General features: G+C 46.8%; 1 protein-coding gene across 1 annotated transcript in view; it reads left to right on the top strand.

Annotated features, from left to right (window-relative positions):
* kcnh5b (potassium voltage-gated channel, subfamily H (eag-related), member 5b) overlaps nt 1–21604 on the top strand; it is a 243855-nt gene that overhangs the window by 73708 nt on the left and 148543 nt on the right. The gene's annotated exons all lie outside the window — the stretch shown is intronic.

Genomic DNA, 21604 nt, shown 5'->3' with positions numbered 1-21604 from the left:
AGCCTCCTACAACCACTCAGATCTGCCCATGTTGCATCATGGTCTGCAGGACCATGCTAAATGATCTGTGTTGAACACTCAACTCTACAATTCTTAGTGTTGGGTCAGTCTGCTATTGAAATTCTGTCTATTGCTATTGGTTTTCCCGTTTAGTTGATATCACTGTTCTACATCAAGGAGAATCAGAATCAGAATCAACTTTATTGTCAATGCCCCAGCGTCCTGGAGCATAGAAAATTGTCTCCGCAGTACAGCCTGACCAAAGTTACACACACAAACATGTAGAACAACCCCATAGAGAAGCAGCATTTGGGAAAGCTCTCAATCGCTGTTGAAACACAGGTGGGAGGGAGATTGAGGGGATAAAGAGCACATTGACTCCTTCAGCTGCAGATCTTGCCAGGTTAAGACCACCAATCCGAAGGCAGGGGTTAGGTCGGGATTTCACAGCATCTGTCTGCATTCGTTCGTGGAGTTTTTTTTTCTTCTTGAGCTCAAGACTACCAGGGCACCAGATTCAGATAAGAATTGTTTGGGTCAGGCAGAAATAATTTCCTCTTTGCCTTTCAGTTTTTAACTGATCATTCCAGTCTCTTAGTAAATCCAATTATTGGGTTTAATCTTGCCCATACCATGCAGTGACTTTCTCCAAGATCAAATCCATCTTGCGCACTAATACCAAGTTCACAGCTATAATCTCTAGCTTGCGATTCACCTCGAGTAACATCCCAGTCTGAGCAGTTTCCACACGGCTGAAACTTTCCATGGGTACAGGTTGCACTCCAATCTCCCCAGACTTCCCAATTTTCCAAACCAGAAATCCTCCCACTCCAAACTGAAGAAATCCAGTTATTATCAGGCCAAAAATCCATACATCTTTAATAACCTCCACGGACAGCTGAGAAAGGCATACAATAGTCCACTCCTTCCAGGATTCCAATATATATCCCACGGGTGCATTCCATCTGGACAAGTAGGAGCCCTCTGCTCCATTCTCATTGTTGAAAAAATTGCAATGATTGACCAGTCGACCATATCGATGATTTAATAAAAATTGAGTTTTCATGAGGAATGCAGAGAAGCGCTCTGTAGGCAGACAGAACAAGAACCTTGGGAAAAAGATAAGGGAGGGAAAAGAGAAGCGTCTGTATTCTCTAAGGGGCAGCAGAAGACAAACTAATACCATCTTGTTCTGATCCAGTTGCAAGCCTAATAACTGCTTATAATACACAGTGCCCAGCATGAATGAGTACACCCACTTTAAAAAGTAAGAATTTAATCAGTATCAATGAACAAAAGAACAATTTCCAGAATTTTCACAAGGCTGGGTTTTCTTGAACACTTTAATCAGTCAATCAAATCAAAGATACTTTATTAATCCCAGAGGGAAATTAGTTTCAGTACACACAATTTAGAGATCAGACATACATGGGCAAGACACATGACAAGAATTGGTGACTGTGGTCATTCGCAACCCTGAGTCGCGCTACCTTAATAGAGATAAGAGGGTTACATGAGGAATTGATTCGGAAGGAGGGAAAAAAGGCACTTCACAGCTACCCTCCCACCAGGAGGGCAGCTTTGCTCTGCAAAAAAACACCTCAAACAGATATGCAACAGACTTCAGACAACACAGCATGAGACTCCAATAGGAAGGGGGGGGGGGGGGGGGGGGGCTGGGTTCCTGTTTCCCCCAGCGAGAGCAGCTATCTACGGCGCTCAGCCATTGTAGCCACAGGTGGGAGGGAGATCTCGGGAGAAGCACAGAGCACATTGACTCCTGGGTTGATGACCTCGCCAGGCTGACGTCCACCAATCCGAATGTTGGTGGGGACAAAACTGTTCATTATAGATCTTGGTGGGGACAACACTGTCCATTATGGATCTTGGTGGGGACCAAACTGTCTATAATAAATTAACCTGCCTTCAAAATCAGGCTGAGTTTTATTTCACCGGTCTTGTTTATACCACATAGGTCCATAATGCAGTTTTTGTCATCTCAGAAGATATAAAGAAGGTTGAGAACTTTAGGTACCTAGGGTCTCTGGGAAAAGCAAAGGAGAGGGTGGAAAAAAGGCGAATGAGCGTGTAAAGCAGGTTGGAATGGGTGGAGAAGTTTCAGGTGTGATTAAAGCGTTTCAGGTGTAGATGAATGACAGTGGTGAGACCAGCCATGTTGTCTGGTTTACCGACAGTGTCCAGGAGGAAAAGACAGGAGACAAAGCTGGAGGCAGCAGAGCTCAAGATGTTGAAGTTCTCTTTGGAAGTGGCTCAGGAATGGGTCCATCAGAAGGACAACTTCTGTTAGATGTTTTGGAAATGAAGGTAGTTTGAACATGTCCAGAGGAAAGACTGCAATTACTGACATAGTATGATGCTGAGGTTGGAGCCACCAGGCAGGAGGCTGAGAGGACAAGCAAAAAGGAGATTTATGGATGTGGAGGACGCGGACGTGAAGTTAGTTATGACCCGCCTTTCTGAGTTAGAGGACTCCAAAGCGCCTTACACTACAGTGCATCATTCGTCCATTCACTCCCTGGTGGTGATGAGCTATGTTGTAGCCACAGCTGCCCTTGGGCGCCCTGACAGAGACGAGGCTGCCGATCACTGGTGCCACTGGTCCCCCCGACCACCACCAGCCGGCGTTTTGTCTTGTCCAAGGACACAACAGCAACAACCTCCTGAGCAACATACAGCAAGACTGGATGTGAGCAATAACCTGAAATGTTACTTTTTAAATGTATGACTTTATGAATTTGAGTTTTATTTTAAATATGTGTAGATTTATTAACAATTATAAACACCGTAACAACTTTAATTACTCAGTTTTACGGCTGCATGGGGACGCAGTGGTTAGCACTGTTGCCTCGCAGCACGAAGGTCGCTGGTTCGAAACCCGGCTGCGGCCTTTCTGCGTGGAGTTGCGTGTTCTCCCCATGCATGCGTGGGTTTCCTCCGGGTACTCCGGTTTCCCCCACAGATCACAACATGCCCTATAGGTTATAAATTGTAAGTCACTTTGGATAAAAGTGTCTGCTAAATAAATAAACATAAATAAACATAAACATTAAAAGTACCAGTAAAAATAATTTAAACAAATTGGTTTATACTATCAATAAAACTGGCTGTGGAGCAAATATATTATCACAGCCCCATGCAGTGGGCAACATTTGTTTTTACACATGAGGTAGTTATCGTCCGAATATCGTCATCGCAGGAGCAGATATGGCAGTTTTGTACTGAAAGTAATAATCCTGATACTCCATCTGGATGCTTTAAGGGCAGAAGGGGTGATAAACATGCCATGAAACTCAAAACCCATGGACTCCATAAGGAGGCTTTAAATCTTAACCCAAAGCCATTGAATAAACCCCACAGAGACTGAACATAGTCATTAACTGTAGCATCTTGCTGAGGTGATTCATGAGACTCCCTGTTGGTAATTAATAACATCATTAGGACAAATGACAGTGATGAGACCATTGTGGTAAATGCTGGGGGGAGGTAATGTGTCACTAAATTACAGTATTTGTGTAAAACAATAATTTAGAGGTTTTTAAGCACGTATTAATGTTCCAGTTCTTACTATTTAAAGTAAAAACAACAACATTTATCATTGCAGTGACTTTAATCACTTTACAGCTTGTTGTGATTGGGTCATCCCAAAACTGCAGGTAATTAGCCTCACACAATAAAGTTATGAAGCAGAACAATAAACAGAGAAGAGAAAGGCAAATTAATCTGGAGTCTCTGCATGTTGTTGTCTCTGTTTATTTATGCACGGACCCCAGATTAGTCCAAGTATGATTTTTTAAAAGTAAAAAGGAATTTCCAAGTGAAGAGGATGCTTTATCATTCCCTTTTTTTAATTTAATGAGTTAAAATGAATTTTTACAAACTATTTTGAGTTTGTGTCGCATTTCTTCGAATTTGACGATTGTGTGTTTTTCCAGCGATTTGCTCCTTCAGGCCTGATGGGGCTTGTGTAACACTGTCTATATCCTGGAGGAAAGGTTCCTCTCTCTTTAGCAATATGTAGTTTGCGTGCCCGTGCACAGATAATACGAAGGGGCGTGGCATTGTAAAAGGTGTGATCGGTTGCCCAAGTCCTTTTTCACTGGGGCTGTGCTAACAGGGCTGAGGCACAACAACGGTGCATGGTACATGTAGGAAGCTACTTCAGATGGCGGTGTTTAAAAACAGCTTTTATTTGAGGAATTATATAATTTAATACAGCCACTTCTGCCTTTGGTTTTCTTGTTTTGTACTTCAAACATTGGCGCTAAACTAAAGGCTTGTTAGCTAAAAAGTTAGCTTGGCAGTTGAGTTACTGGATCCTAGCAGCACTTGAGTCCTTTCAAAATAAGACTCAAGTGAAGCTCTGGCGCTAACGGCAGTTATCCTCATTTGAATGCAGTGAAAGGACCAGCTGCGCCTCCACGCTGTGAACCTTCACAGACAACCACGTAAGCCATGTTACTTACGAGGCTAACAGCTCAGACGAAGCGGTCTGAGATCTCACCTCCTTTTTCTCTTCATGCCAAGCTTGAGAGCTTTATTAAAGAGCAAATATTATCCCAAAAGAGCAAATTTATCCGAAGACGACTTACCAGCCATGTCCAGCGACGCCAGACCCTGCCCGACCTGCCAGACGGGCTCCATTTCCAGCGGCGACCTGCACGCTAAGTGTGAGGTCTGTCTCGGGGCTCACCACGCTGGCCTGGCCTTGACCCCGCGGGCCTCGTGCCCGTTCTGTGCCGCTCTGCCCGTGGCGGAGAAGAGTCGCCAGGTCGAGTACTTCACTCCCGCCGCCGACGAAGAATTTCCGGTGGCTGACTCCTACCCGCTGGACAAGGCTTTGGTTTTCTTCGACGCCGGTCAGGAGCCGGCTGGCTTCAACCGGCTGGATGACGTCACCGACAGCGAAAACTATGATGAGGCGGCATCCCTCCTAGACATAACGGAGGTCGACGAGCTTCGCTCAGCGGGTCCTTCTGCCCCAGTGGCTTCTCGCTCCTCCCTGCCAGCAGTAAGAGCACTGCTCCAGGAGCTGCCCGCCATCATTTCTGCGGCAGCAGCCCGCAAGGGGCTAGCTGTGCCAGAACCGGCCCTGCCTGAAGCGGATGATTTGGCGGGAATTTTCGGGGCAACTCAGACACGCTGTCCAGACCCTGTCTGGCCGCGCTTCCCCGCTGCTGGTCTGCCGCCTTCTCCGAGCCTGCCAAGCTCAAGGCGCCAGTCTCCACGTATGCGCCCATCACCAAGGTCGAGGGGTTTTCCGACCAAGGCTGGCCGTCCGTTCCTCCACTAGAGCCGGATTTGCCCTCGCTGTTCGGCGCCAAGAACCACCTCGCTGGCCCGCGAGCTGTTCTCGCTTCAAAACATGACCAGCTGCTGACGCGGCTCACCGACCGCGCACATCAGTGTGCCTTTCAGACCGGCGCTGCAGGGAATAACATCGCCCTTCTTGCCTTCGGCGTCTCCAAGATGATGGAGGAGCTGGAAGCTCCCGAGGAGTCGAAAGCCGTCATAACGAAGACTGCTGATGCTATCCTCAATCTGTGTGCTGCTGTGCTCACCGGTTCTGCTCGCATCGCTGCCTGGCAGACCCTCATCCAGCGAGCGATCTGGCTGAAGGCCCTGCCCTCCATTCCGGAACATCTGCAAAGGGAGATGCTGGATGGCCCCATCACCACCGATGTTCTGTTTGGTCCCCATCTTAGGGGCGTCATTGAGAGGGCTCAGAAGACGGCCGAACTATCGGCTACGGTGCGAGACCTGGTCCACCCTCGGTCAGCCTCGCACTCCGGCCGTTCAGCCAGAGGATGGGACGAACGGCGCGGAAGCTTCAGACGTCCAGCTGCACCGCCCGCTCCACAGAGCCGGCCTCCCGCTTCGGCTCCACATCAGCGGGACCAGCGAGATGGCGGACAACGGTTCCGGCGGGGCCAGCAGACGCCGTCTTGGCAGTCCCAGGTGCAGGAGCCTCGCCGAAAGCAGCCACGGAAGTGACTCTTTGGGGGGAATGTGTGTGTTACTGATTGTTCTGATGTTGTTGGTTTTGAAATAAAACCCAAAAAACGTCACTCAAAGAGCACAATCCTACAGTCCTCCGCAGAATCCTCTGCCGAGTTTTCACACATGTTCCCCACACCAAGCACTGCTGCACGCACACATGTTCCTGCAGGTAGTCATAATACACGGCCAGCCGTAAGGGTGCACTCCATTTGCGCTCTGGCCCCAGCATCCGGCCAGGCCCAACTCTTCCCACTCTCCCCACGCCGTTGGGTGGGGCGGGATGTCATGTCGCTGTCTCGACCATGCGCGGCGGCACAGTGCGCGGCTCCATCCGCTAGCACTCTGTCGCCCCCGTGCACAGGCCCGGCTCCCACTCGTCCTTCACTCTCGGACTCCACGCTCCGCGGTGTGGACCAGCCTGTTCCAGCTGTTTTGCACTCGCCCTTTCGAGCGCAGCCCTCCATGGGTCGCCCCCAGTTCTCTGGTACGGGCGACGGCGGTAAGGGCACATGCACAACCCTCAGACGTTGTTCACGTGACCGCACAAACGCGTCCACTGTCGGAACGCGCGCACGAGTGGCGCCGCCTTTGCATCATGAGCAAATGGATTTCGGACACCATTCATTGCGGTCACACACTTCATTTTCAGGCCACTCCACATCCCTTCAACGGGATCGTGGAGACGACGTTCACATCGCAAGTACAGTCTCAGGCGCTAGAGCTGGAGCTGCGGGAACTTCTGTCCAAAGACGCTATGTCCCGAGTCCCTCGCGGACAAGAACTCTGGGGGTTCTACTCCCGCTACTTCGTAGTACCGAAGAAGTCGGGAGGAATGAGGCCGATTCTCGACCTGTCCCTGTTCAACTGCTCCATAACAGTAATGCATTTCCACATGTTAACGATGAGACAAGTCCTGGAATATGTGCGCCCCGGGGATTGGTTCACGTCAATCGACCTGAAAGACGCATACTTCCACATACCAGTAGTTCCAAACCACCGGAAGTTTCTGCGTTTTTCGTTCAAGGGAGTTCAATATCAGTTCAATCGCCTCCCTTTCGGCTACTCGCTAGCCCCGCGCACCTTCACCAAATGTCTGGAGACCGCGCTGCAGCCACTGCGCACGGAGGGAATGAGGGTCTTATTTTACCTGGACGGTCTTCTCCTGTGCGCTCGGTCCAAGGACGAGGCGTCACAGCAAACCAGGAGGTTGACAGGGCATCTGTCAACCCTAGGGTTTTCTATAAACTGGGAAAAGAGCTCCATCCTTCCATCCCAGTCGATTGTGTATCTCGGGGTGGAGTTGGACGCCTCCCTAATGAGAGCACGTTTGTCGCCTGCAAGAGCGGCAGATCTCTCCACGGTGATCTCCCGTGTTCAACCCCGCAAGATCGTGAGAGCCCGGTTAGTCATGAAACTCCTGGGCATGATGTCCGCAGCCCATTCAGTGGTGCCGCTAGGTTTGCTGCGCACGAGGCACTTGCAACGCTGGTTCGTCCGCCTCCGGGTACACCCGATACGTCAGAAGAGACGTATGTTGAGGATTCCCCCTTCAGTGGGCGGGGACCTCGCTCACTGGGGGAACCCCTGCATCATCTCACGCGGGGTTCCCATCGGACGTCCTGCGTCACACGTATCTGTGTTTACGGATGCGTCACTGTCGGGGTGGGGGGGGCACGTGCTTGTCCCATACGGTGGCAGATCGCTGGCCCTCCCACACGCACAAGCACATAAATGTGTTGGAGCTTATGACAGTGAGGAATGTGATCAGACACTTCGCTGCCCTTCTCGAGGGCCGTCATGTCGAAGTTCACACAGACAACCGGGTAGCGGCAGCCTACATAAATCGCCAAGGGGGAGTTCGATCCCTCCCACTGTTGCGTGTTGCCACAGATTTACTGTGTTGGACACATGTCCACCTGCTGTCCATCAGAGCCATCTACATTCCGGGGGTACTGAATGTAGCGGCAGACATCCTGTCGAGAGGGGGACCCCGTGACTCGGACTGGCGTCTGCATCCTGCACTGATATCACAGATCTGGATCAGGTTCGGGGAACCGTCTGTGGATCTGTTCACGGCTCGCGAAAACGCTCAGTGTCGCCTGTGGTTTTCCCTGAGTCCCCGGGACGGACCCCCGCTCGGGGCGGACGCCTTCTCACAACAGCCCTGGCCTCGAACGCTCCTTTATGCGTTTCCACCAGTCCCTCTGATTCCCCGTCTCCTGGACCGAATTCGGTCGGAACAGCTCTCGGTGATTCTGGTGGCTCCCAGACGCCTGTCCGCGTCATGGTTTCTGGACCTGCAAGCGCTAGTGTCCGGCTCCCCGTGGAGGCTCCCGTGGAGGGCGGACGCCCTTCTCCAGGCGGATGGGATAATCAAACATCCTCCGGAAATAGGCCAACGGCTGTGGGTCTGGCCGCTGAGCGGTCACGCTTAGAGGCTTCTGGGCTGCCGCATGATGTGGTCGCCACGATTCAGAGTGCGCGGGCGCCCTCTACCATTGCGTCTTACGCTGCTAAATGGGCAGCTTTCCAGAACTGGTGCGCAGAACGGAATGTTCAAGCGCTCTCCTGCCAGCTGGCGGATGTCCTATCGTTTCTGCAGATACTGATGGACAGGGGCCTCGCATTCAGCACTGTTAAGACATATGCTGCAGCTATCTCATCATGTCATCAGGGTTTTGGAGATAGATCTGTTTTCAATCATCCCCTCACAAAACGTTTTCTAAAAGGTGTCAGGAGGAACAGACCTGTGTCCCGCCCGCTTTTCCCCCAATGGGATCTAACGGTGGTTCTGCACGGCTTATCTGAAGCTCCATTTGAACCCTTGGACCATGTCTCACTCAAGTTCCTGTCGCTTAAAACTGCATTGCTGCTGGCGCTAGCATCAGTTAAGAGAGTGAGTGACCTAACCGCCCTCTCAGTGGCTCCCGCATGCCTCAGGATCCGGGAGGATGGCGGGTCTGCTGTTTTCTGCCCCAACCCAGCCTTTGTGCCCAAAAGCATTAATGCTTCCTTCAAATCCAGGTCAATTTCATTGGCTGGACTTTTTCCTCCTCCCCATAATTCTGAGGAGGAGGCGTTTTCTCACCTTCTCTGCCCGGTGCGCGCGCTTGCACGATATGTGTCACGCACTTCAGGGATTCGTCGCTCACAAAACCTGTTTGTGCACTACAGGGAGTCTTCCCTTGGTCAGGCGCTGTCGGCCCAGCGCCTTTCACGCTGGCTGTGTGACGCCATTTCCCTCGCTTACACATCATCAGGGCAGGATCCCCCTGAGGCACTCAGGGCTCACTCAGCCAGAGGGATTTCCTCTTCGATGGTGCTCCTCAGTGGTGTGTCAATGGAAGACATTTGTCAGGCTGCTTCATGGGCTTCACCCTGTTCCTTTACTCGTTATTATTTACGAGATGTGTCTTCAGGATCCATCACTCGTTCAGTGCTTGGACCCCAGCAGGCTAAATGAATGCTTATGGCACCTAATTGGCCTTGCTGAGATGGATTTCATCCTCTTGTGGATGATGTTTTTTAGTGGGGGCCCCTCTCTTATCGTGCCTGCCTCAGTCTTTAAGCCTGGTCTGAGGCTGAACGTCCCCCACTAGAGGAGATTTGATTGGGTGTGTCCATTGGTTGTGTTAACCAGTGTGGCCTAAACCCATCCAGCTGCGCTTTATTCCAATAGCAGCTAGCTTAAGGGCTAAGACTAGACGAAATAGAACGTTGGTTACGTATTGTAACCCCAGATTCTATGAGTCTAGTCGCAGCCCTTAAGCCACTGGCCCCACTGGTTATGATGGGAATAAGAGCCATTGGAGGTGAGCAGTGGGGTCACTGCGGTTATATACCACGAAGGGGCCAACTATTGGTGGGCGTACATTTAAGCTCTTCATGATTGGCTGATGCGGAGATCATCCTTCCAATAGCAGCTAGCTAGGGCTGCGTCTAGACTCATAGAATCTGGGGTTACAATACGTAACCAACGATCTGCAGCGTCGAAGCTGCAAGGCAGCAGAGTCTGCAAAACAGAACCTTTCTGTTCTAGATAGGTTCTTTCTTTTAGCTTCTGATGGGCCTTTTCATGGAGTTTATGGTTAAATGAAGCTACACAGCCTCAATGACCTTTGGTAAAACAGAAATTGGGCATTTAAATTGTCAGCAGTATTTATTTGAACCAACTTATCTTTCACTTCCTGACTGTATTCATACGGTTTGTGATTGTTTGACTGATTGTCTTGTTCCCGAGATGCTTTGTGCTCCTTAGGTCACAGCTGCTCTACATAATTCATCACATTTTCTTTGCTAGAACGGTCATAAGGGCTGCTCACCAGATCTGATGCAAATAATCGGAACACTTGCAAGCCTGATTAGAGGGAATCAACTTCAACTTGAAGGTTTTATGTTTATGTATTTAGCAGACGCTTTTGTCCAAAGAGACTTACAAGTGATAATCGGCATGTTGCCCTTGAGGCTAACAACAACAATAACAACAACAACTTGACATCAATCATGGAGAGGAGGGAACAAGGAGTGGACAGTAGAAAGGGGGATGGGTGCAGGGAGGGTGCTAGTTTAGAAGATGCTCTCTGAAGAGCAGGGTCTTCAGGAGTTTCTTGAAAGTTGAAAAGGAAGCCGCTGTTCTGGTAGTGCTTGGTGGGTCATTCCACATCTGTGGAACGATGCATGAGAAGAGTCTGGATTGTCCTTTTTCTCACAAACGCTGAATAAATGGTTTTAATGTGTTCAGCCATGAGAAAAGAATGAGTGTTTTTTTACATTACCCTTTCAACTCCAGAGTTATATGATGGAATGACTTGAGGGTGTCAGTAATTTGGTTTCATTCACACATTTATGCTCAGAAAAGGACTTTTCCGTATCACTTATGGGAAGAATAGCAGCTACTGAAGTGGTGGTTATTCCTAAAATAAATTACCTTTTCCATGACTCATCTTGACCACTTCAGACATGGTTTAAGTCCTTCGACTCAAGTGTTTTATAAAAGTATGGCAATCTAAACCACCACAAATAATACATCCTTCTAAAAGTCCAAAGACCATGGTGATCTAGAACTTCCCAGCTTTTAATACTATGTACCTCACAGGCTAAGCATCAGGGGCGGCGTTAGGCCCGGCTACTTGGGCTGAAGCCCCGGATGTTTCATGATAAGCCCTGGATCTAAATCGCGGAAGTAACATGCAGTACCAAAGTCCAACAGAGAGGGAGCAGCTGGCAGTAGTTTGTATACAGCCTGCCTGAGCCTCCACCACTGAAGAAGCCCTTCAGCAGCCGGCTTCTTCTACACTCTCTGCCTGAAACGCATGAGTGAAGATGGACATAAGGACGTTTTTTAGACCAAAAGTACAACGACAGAACCCCAACTTTGATGAGACTGGTGTTGACTCAGGTTTGTGAGTCTTATTTGAAAATATTCGTTGTGCTGCTGGTTTGCCCAAAGTTAGCTTACTATCAGGTAAAGTTGTTGGAGAAAGAAAGGGAATATTTACTGTCATCTCACACTAAACACTAACAGGAACAATACTCTGCCCTGAATATGCTTAATATGTAGCTTCAGATTAAAAATTATGTGGTACAAGACAAATCTATATGATGTTGACAAGTGCGTGTCACGTGTGTGCGCGCGCACGTGTGTTAAGCCCCGGATCTTCTTCAGTCCTAAATCCGCCCCTGCTAAGCATGTATACTTAAATTAACCAAAACCCATTAGAAGATTCATTGTCATGTTGGATAGAGGTTAGGACCCAAACGCAGTTTACCCAGGACCGGCACAGAAAGCAAGTAGTTTCTGAAAAATAAGATCCTTTAATTTAGGAGCAATTAGGGAAGTCCAAAAGGCTCAGGGACAACACAGGAGCCCAAATCAGGGTCAAGAACTCACAGGAGGCAAAACTAAAAACTGGAGGCTCAGGAGACAACTAATAACACTGACAGGAACAATAGACCAGCAAAGAGACAAGACCAGGGCTAGAGGGGAGTGATGGGGAAACCGGGAGCAGGTTTGTCAGGAGTGCAGGAGAAGCAGGTGAGACTTGGAAGCTAAATGAACCAAACAGAAAACTATGAGACCACTAACTAAACAATCTAAATGGAAAACAGTACAGATGAAACTGGAATGCTTAATGACAAGTAAACAGCTCTAAGCATAACTGGAAGATAACCAAACTAAACTAAACTAAACAAAAACTGCAGAGTGACAAACTGGAGAGCTAGTGCGATGAGTCTAGAGAACTGAAGAGGAGTGTTGTATCATCCATTTGTCCACATTATGAGGACACTGCTGTTCTCAAATGTGAATGTTAATATGAATTTGATAGCCTGGTGGGAAGATCTTGAAATGAATGGGTCCTCACTTTTGCCCTGTAGATTTACACCCATCTGGAAGAGCCCTGACATTCTGCCAAATAAAAAAGTTCAGAACTTCAAAACTCTGCAAAGAAATGGAATTAGTCACTTAAGCCGGGCGTACACTGTGCGACTTTTTCACTTTTTTGAGCCGATTTTCCAGTCGTGCGAGAATCCACGACATCGGGGTGAGTTTTGCGCCGAGCGGTCGTGTAGTGTACAGGGGGTTACGAGAGGCGATTAACACCACATGACCAGCTGCCGATAAGCAGTCGTGAGCTCGCACGGACTTCTGGCGTGTTTAATATTTCGCTCGTCCCTCGTGAGGGTATCGCACTGTTGAAGCGGTGCTGCGAGCAGCTGCGACCCAAAAAGTATCAGAACCGCTCACGGGGCATGTGCAATCCTGCATCAATGCCACTCGCTCGCTAGTTCCCTAATAACACACGCTGTTTATTTTTGTTTCTGCACGTTTTTTTACTCACAAAGATTGTCAAGAAAGCGTGTTTGTCGTGTTCATGTCAAATTAAACTGATCACAAAACACAGATTTACTTTCTTTATTTCATTTTCCTCATCCAACCCCCATAAATCCCTGTGTGTCCTCCTGCAGCACTCCCGAAGGACAACAGGCAAAACAAGACAAAAAAGTCTGATGTGTTGAGTAAAAACTGCTATTTTTAGCTTATTTTTAGGGCCGACGTGTCGCTACCAGACGTACAGTGTGAGCAGTCAGGTCGCATCCGAGAACTGGGTCGTACAGTGTGAGCACCTGACTCGTGAGATCTGCTCTGCGAGGAAGTCGTACAGTTTGAGCTGAAGCTGAACGCTGCGAGTGAAAAAGTCGCACAGTGTCCACCCGGCTTTAGAGTGTATTAACAAAGGTGCAACATTTATCCTAGTGCAGAGGTACACTCCCTTCCCTGAGGGCGGGTGTCCAGCGTGGTTTAGTCATTTCCCTGCTGGTGGTTAACAGGCTTCTGTAGAGCTCCATGAGCTGCTGAACAGGTGAATGAAGTGGGTTAGCTAATTAGCATTTTGAGGGTTGTAAAGAGTAAAAAAAAAAAACACACACAGCCAGTTTTACAAGTTACACAATGAAATACATTAACAGACAACTTTATATTTCTTTATTTAGACATTATAATTTAACTCGGTGTCTACACTGAGCCCTAGCCTGGCCTGCCAGACTCCTCCTCTGGGTAATTCTGCACAGAGAGAGAGTCTGGTAACTCACGGGCAGAGAGGGACATGAGGGGCGGGACTAGGCAACTCAAAAATAACCAATCAGAAATAAAGGCCGACTGTACCGCACAACGCTGTAGTTTTTTTTTTAGCTGTAGTCAAAAATGGCGTCTGGCAACAGCGCAAAAATCTTTTAGTTTTGTAGAAGGAAGGCTTTTAGCGCTTCTACTTGTTGTTTTAAAGATATTCAAGTCATTTAGAACAGAGGAAAGAGCCGCAGCGAACTCCGCTGCTGTCTTCGTTGTTTATGAGAAACTGAGCGTCGCTGTGTGACGTCCGTGATGCTGTAGTTTTTTAGCTGTAGTCAAAAACGGCATCTGGCGACAGCGCAAACATCTTTCTTTAGAAGAAAGGCTTTTAGCGCTACTACTTCTTGTTGTTTTAAGGACATTCAAGTAATTTACAACTGAGGAAAGAGCTGCTCTGAGCTCCGCTTCAGTCGCCATGTTTATGACAAACTCGGCGTTATGGTATGTGCCGTACGTTACTCAGCGCTGATTGGCTCGGTTAGAATTCTCAGGGGCAGAGCCATTTGAATAGGTGAGTTCCCAGACCCTTTCTCTGTGCAAAGTTAAACAGAGGAGCAGTCTGGCAGGCCAGGCTAACTGAGCCCAGCACTCGTGAACATTTTTAACACTAGTCTCAGCACTGAAGTGTTTCCCACGGTGACAGCTGATATTGAAGAACCTGGAATGGATCATTCCGTTTACGATGATTTCCGTTCCATTTCAAAAGTCCCATTCCTTTAGAAGGTTCTGGAGAAAATTGTTCACATGCAAATCTTTGCTCATGTAGACAGAACTCACTGTTGGATGTGTTTCAGGCCACACCACAGCACTGAATGTGTCCTGATTAGGGTGTAAAATGATATTCTGGTGACATCAGACTCTGGGTCCAGTGTAGCGATTAATCTACATACTAGAATCAACACTGTTGCTATTCAGCTGGAGATTCTGAGAATGACCGAGCATATCAGCATATGAGCTTTTTATCGTGTATAAATATCCAAGATACTTATATAATCAATAGAAGCTCATACCCCATACCCCCAGTTCACTTGGTCTATTTTTAATCCAAAGATTAATGTTTAATTTAGATAATTAAATTTAATAGCAAAAGTTTTATTTTGAATCAGAAGCTAGGAATCTTTGCTTTCAATAACCAGAAACAATTACCCCTTTCTGTGTTTCGTTTCAATAATGAGGCAAGTTTAAAAATGAAGAAATTTTATTACGAACAATTTCAAACTTAAAGATTTGAACGACAACTATAACGACAATTCATGGATGACAATTTAATGACACTTTTTAACAGCTTTGATATTAAACTTGTTTTAAAGGCAAACCTGTGGCTGGATGGAAGCTAAATTGGAAAATACGAGTTTGGATGCGTGAATGGAATTATCAGAAGATTTCTTTCAGAGAGAGAGAGAAAGCATTCTGGATGGAAATGATGTTTTGCAGCTACCTGAGTCGTTCACTTAGAGAAAACAGCATCCAACGCATTCCCGTATTCTACCTCACCCAACAGAAGAGACCCTTTTGTGGATCCGGAGATCAGGAGGATGGTGTCCATCCAAGATGACACTCGGTCTGGCAGGGAAGACGCGAGTGTCCGATCCTCTGGTCCAGAGATGTCTCGGGTACACAGTGTCGAGCGTTTGGCTGGATGGAAGTTTCTCGTCTTAACTCAGAAATCAATACTCTGGGAAGAGTTTTCATCAGCTGGTTACGGTTACGTTTATTCTTAGCTATTCTTGTCGGCGTGACAGAACAGCTTGGCAGAGGATCAGGGTGGCGGTCCCGTCTCCTCAGGATGATGTTGGTTCAAGAACTGAACTGAAACTGTGATGGTTACAGTTTACAAAGCTCTCAGAACACTCCCACTCTCTCAGCAAGAAAGCTTTGATCATGCGTCAAAACATGTGTTGGGTCATTGTTTATCTGAATGAACTCTGTGTTAGATGGATAAGGTGGAAGTGACCTTCTGATATGCTGAACACATCTTTTACTGTCATCAACCATAATTATACCCAAAGCATAATAATTCATTTCATGTAATTAAAATACCTTTATACTGAACCAAGTGATCATTTATGATGATTATAATAAACCGTACTAAAATCATAGAGTTTTATTAATATGATCATTTAATTATTATCTTGAACTTGAAGTGTCCTCCTTCTGGGACGGAACAGCAGCAGATAGTGGATGATATTGAGCAGACATCATGACTCCTGGGTTAATCTGTGGACTTGAAAGTTACTGTATGACCCAGCTTGACCCAGCTGGGTAAATGTGACCTTTGCCACAAATTAGAGAACCTTGATGATGCTACACTAGGTTATGCCGCTCTTGCTGGACCTCTCGGCAGCTTTTGATACTGTGGACCACCATATTCTGCTAGATCATCTTGAGTCTTGGGTTGGGGTGATGGGGGTTGCACTAAAATGGTTTCACTCCTATTTATCCAACAGATCCACTACTGCTCAGATTGGCGAATGTTCGTCCACCTGTCTTCCACTGCCTTGGGGTGTGCCGCAGTGCTCCATTCTTGGGCCTCTTCTTTTTTTTATATATCCTACCACCGGGCAAAATCCTAGATCAGTGCAGTCTAAATTATCACATCTATGCCGACGATTGTCAAATATATGTGACACTGGACGAGAAAAACGTGGGCTCTCATCCTTCAGCATGCTTGGCAGACCTAAAGAGCTGGCTGGCTGCCAATTATCTACTGTTTTAACAACAACTGTTGATTCAACGACTGAGTCCATCGGCCTTGACCCCTGTAATCCTTCTGGCTTTCACTCTGCATTTGATTGTTTAACTCTTAAACCCTTAAACCCAAAGCAATGTGTAAATTGGATACCTCAGATAAACTCAGTGGTGAGTTCTTATTTTTATTAGTTTTGCCGCCTAACTCGTCTAAGACCGATTCTGAAGCAGACACACTTGGAATCAGGCATCCATGCCTTCATCACCTCTCATTTGGACTATGCAAATGCTATGCAAACTTTTAGGTATTTCTGTCTCTCTTGTAGGTCATCCAAAACACTGCTGCATGTTTTTTGACGAACACAAGCCGACGTAGTCACCCCAGTCCTGGAACATCTCCACTGTCTCCCTGTCACTTTTTGTGTACGTTTTAAGATATTGATGTTTGATTTTAAAGCTTTACATGACCGAGCACTTCCCTATTTGTCCAACCTACTCACCCCCATATACCTATGTGCATGTTGAGGTCAGCTGATCTCCTGCTTCTCTGCACTTCCCTGCACTTATGGGGTGAACATGCATTTGCCCATGCTGCCCCCCACACTTTGGAACTCACTGCCTATAACAGTTAAGCAGGCACCCCCTTACCTGTTTTTAAATCTTGTTTAAAGACCCACTTTTACGATTTGCCTTTCAGACAGTGACTCGTTTGATCGTTTTTATAGCATTGACTGTTTATACTGTTGTGTTTTATCTGATGTTCTTATTGTTTTTGTCTTGTTTAGATCCTTATTGCTTTTGTCTTTTTCTGTTTTAATTGATCCTGCCTGTTCAGCCCTTTGATCAGCTCTCACGCTGTATTTAAAGTTGTGCTATATAATTCAAGTTGGTATGGTATGGTCACCTCTAATGCCAGAGGCAAAATACTGAAGGATTCTGTGCGTCAACACTCTGCTAGACCACCTGCCCAAACCCAGAAATCTCCACAAATCCGTGGGAATACAAATCAAGAGTCCTCTACACCTCGTTCACTGTGTTCACCTACCACTTTGCTGGTAGGCGATTCAATAATCAAGAATGTCCGCTTTTTTCAATGTCATGATGAAATGTCTTCCATCAGACACCGTCCCTGCTCTCCTGGACAAACTTTCTGGTCTGCTGTTCTCCATCCCAGCTTCAGTTGAAAGAGTGATCATTCATGTGGGCTTACGAGATGTTATACGCTGGGAGTCTGTCTTCACACAACAGCATTTCGACCATTTCTTTGACATTCTGAAGAGCAGCAGAATGTCTGTTTTCATCTCCGGCCCGATCCCCACAGTTTCTTGTGCATATGGAAGTTTTAGCCGTCTGCTCTCTCTCCACTCCTGGCTTCAGTCTGTTTGCAGGTCCCTCAGTTTTTGTTTCATTGATCATTTTAACCTGTTTTGGAACTGTTTTCCTTTTTCAGGTGAGATGGTATTCACCCTAACTGTCATGGCTCAAACCTGCTAACCGCTAAAATCTGGTATACTGTACAGTCTCCCAGAAATATATCTTTGGTGGATTACCTTTCACAGTCAGGATGGTTTACATCACAGCCAACTACACCTTCTTTGGACATTGCTCGAACCACCTCTCCAAATAACATCACCCCCTACAGTCCTCCCCTGATGCAACCATCATCTGAGTGTCCCTGAAATTTTGTCTCCTGCTGACAAAACCGAATGTTTTCCTATTCCAGTTCATTTGCAAAGACATAAACTGCAAAGACATAAACTGCATTTGTGGCCGGAGAACCCAGAACTGCATCAGATGTTTACGACCCATCCCTCTCCAGCAGGTTAAGAAGACAAATGTTCTCGAGGATTCAGTTCAGTGTGCCCCGTTAAATGCCCGCTCCATCTCAAACAAATCCTTTATTTTAAATGAGCTGTTCTCCAGAGAAAAGATGGACAATTTGTTTCTTACTGAGACATGGCAGCAAGATGGAAAACTTTTTACACTTCAATGAACAATGTCCACCAAATTTCTCTGTGTTTCCACACCACGCCTGTCATGCCATGGTGGAGGTCTTACTGTGGTTTTTAAGGTCTGTAGTTTGGTGAAAAATGGCCCTTTTACTACTTTTGAATGTCAGGTCATCAAAGTAGGGCTACAAAACGTGTTTCACTTTATTTTAATTTACCAGCCTCCAGGTCCAGATGGCCGTTTTCTTTCTGAAATTGCATAATTTTTATCATCAAAAGATCATCTAGAAAATGTTTTAATTCTTGGTGACTTTAACTTACACACTAATGATCCTACTTGTGGCACAGCAGTAGTTTATATCTATTAAGGAGTGTTTTAACTTAGAACAGCACGCTTCATGCCCCACACACAAATGGGCCCCATTCTGGATCTTGTTTTTCCTTTGAGGCTAAACATCAACCATTTTTACATGTTTAGGAGGTTCATGTGAGTGACACCTTCTGCATTTTCTGTCCCCCACTTTCAATGATCCTGTCCCCCACAAACTGAAATCAGAGAGGCACATCATCAGTCAGCAGAGGATGGATTTTCTAGATTATTTGACAGCAGCTCAGTACATGGTGATGATCCAAGCTTGTTTATCCAGTCATTGAACAGGCAATGCTGTAGTATTTTAGATAGCGGCTCCCGTTAACTCATTAACTGCCATTGACGAGAAAAGTCGTCATTTTAAATCCAACCGTTCACTGACAATGATGACTAAAGTCGTCATTGGCATTTTTTTTCTGTGTGGGCGTCGGAACGAGCCCCCGCACCATGGGAACAAACATCCCAGCTCTAAAGCCGATCTTCATCCACGTACGTCACAGGTTACTTGATCAGGAAGCAGAAAATCCATGTGTTAGGAGATTGTTTTGGGCTGCTGCTGTAAAAAAAGTGAGGCTCTTTTGGGTCCCCGGCGGGTCTGGTCGCCCCTGGGTCCCGGGTCGCTGTGTTCCGGGCTCGCCCGGCTTGGGGGTGGGAGGCTGCAGGCCGGCTGTGGGCTTGCCGCTAATATCTCCCGGGACTCTGCTGGTTGTGAACCCCCAGTGCAATCCCCTGCACCTCTCGAGGGGGCAGGGGCTTTTCTGGTTACAGTCTCCCTGGGGTCCCTGCGCTCAGGGACAGCTCCTGGATCTCTGGCACTTGGAGCTCCTTCCATCTCCTACACATCTTTGGGGGGCAGATCTGTGGCCCCTCACACTCTCTATTGGACGCTCCTATAGAGAAACCTTACATATACAAGTGCATGTACACACACAGATGCTCACATGGTGCTCTCATAAGTATGGGCTTGGGCATTTTCAACATGTCTTAAGGCTGTGGTTGGCACTAAATGCACTGTGATTTATTATTGTGTGATTGTTCAGTAAAACAATATTGATATAAAATGTCCTCATCAGGTTGACACAATGATGGCATGCTCTTGTTGTATTGTTGTGAGTCCCATTTTTTTTTCTTTTTGTTATTTTTCTTCTCTTTCTGCAGGTCTAGAAGCAGACTTTTGTTCATCATTGATTGTTTTTTTTGTGGGAACGAGGAAGTGAACGATGGCTCCTGTAGATGCGTGGGTTGTGTCGCTTCTGTTAAACGAGGTTGAGGTGACTCTCAAGATGGACTGGGGCGCAAGCAAACCTGATCAGTTGGTCTGTGGTTAAAACCATGAAACCAAGACCAGTGTTAAACCAGTAAAATGTTCACCTCAAAGACTGTAATGGACAACAAATGACTGTAGTGGGCAGTGTGTTTTAAAGGTGAAAGTAAGAAACGAGGTCCATAATGTACTTTCTCATGTGGTTTCTGAGACCTGTGAGTTGCTTCTGGGTGGTGTTACATTAAAGAAGCTAAACCTAGAAAAAGAGTGTATTATGTTAATACAAATAGTGATGCAAATACTCTATACTCATCTAGAGTCTGTGAATTCTATTGTGCAGCGATATGGAGGCTTCTTTGAGGGATTAGGTTGCTTACAAGGTAGCTATACATAGTATCAGACTAAAAGAAAATGCAAAGCCAGTCATTCATGCTCCAAGACGGGTTCCAGCTCCATTGAAGGAACATGTAAAAAAAGGAGATGGGATGTTGCAGTTGAAGGTCATTACTAAAGTCGAAGAGCCAACTGAGTGGGTAAACTCAATGATATGCATTGAAAAAAGAAATAAAAATAATGATCGAAATGTATATTTAGACCCTGGAGATTTAAACAGCAACATTCAAAGGGAACATTATTAAATACCAAAGCGGGAAGAAACTGTAAGTGAAATGGCTGGTGCAGATTACTTTTTGAAGTTAGATGCTGCTCAAGGCTTCTGGCAGATTAGGATAGAAAAAAAAACACTCTAGATACTGCACATTAAATACTTCTTTAAGTAGGTACAGGTTCCTCAGGATGCCATTTGGTATAATTTCTGCATCAGAGGTTTTTCATGCTCTGCACAACCTGCCGGAGGGTCTGGATGGTGTTCGATGTTATGTTGATGACATCATCATCTGGGGTTCCACCCTCTCCGAGCTCAAAAATAGTGCTGCAATGGGTGAAGAAAGGTGGCTTGAAGCTCTATTGTGCCAAGTGTTGTTTTGGTGTATGTGAGATTACATTTCTGGGTGACATGTTATCTGCTCATGGAGTTGAGCCAGACCAATCTAGGGGAGAGGCTATGGCAGCGATGTCTCGTCCGACAGATAAAAGTGGTGTGGTAAATGCACATTTATGCACACACACACATTCACACGCTGGTGAGGATGAGCTACGATGTAGCCACAGCTGCCTTGGGGCGCACTGACAGAGGCGCGGCTGGAGTGGCTTCACCGGTTCCTCCAACCACCACCACAAGGCGGGTTAAGTGTCTTGCCCAAGGACACAACGACAGCGACAAACCGAGCGGGGCTGGAACCTGCAACCTTCCGATTACGGGGCGAGCTCTTAACTCCTGTGCCACCGTAGCCCTGTGCTTCATGTATTGGGCAAGTAGAATTTGTGAGAAAGTTTACACCCAATTTGTCAACAAGGACATCAGTGTTACTGAAAGACTCTGAGTTCAGGTGGACAGAGGAACATGAGCGTGAATTGGACGACCTTTGGTCTACGCTAACATCAAGGCATTTGTTAGCGTATTGTGATCCTTCTAAGCAGGGTCCGAAATTAAATTTTTTACTCACCGGCCAAGTTGGCTGGTAGATGATGAAAATCTACCGGCCAAGCATATTTTTTACCGGCCAAAATTCTAAATGATTTAGGCCTAGTCCACACGTAGCCGGGGTTTTTTAAAAACGAATATCTGC

The sequence above is a fragment of the Nothobranchius furzeri genome, chromosome 18 (assembly GCF_043380555.1).
Source record: "Nothobranchius furzeri strain GRZ-AD chromosome 18, NfurGRZ-RIMD1, whole genome shotgun sequence".
NCBI classification, from domain to species: domain Eukaryota; kingdom Metazoa; phylum Chordata; class Actinopteri; order Cyprinodontiformes; family Nothobranchiidae; genus Nothobranchius; species Nothobranchius furzeri.
Note: the sequence above shows the minus strand (reverse complement) of the source record. Positions and strands in the feature narration are given on the sequence as shown.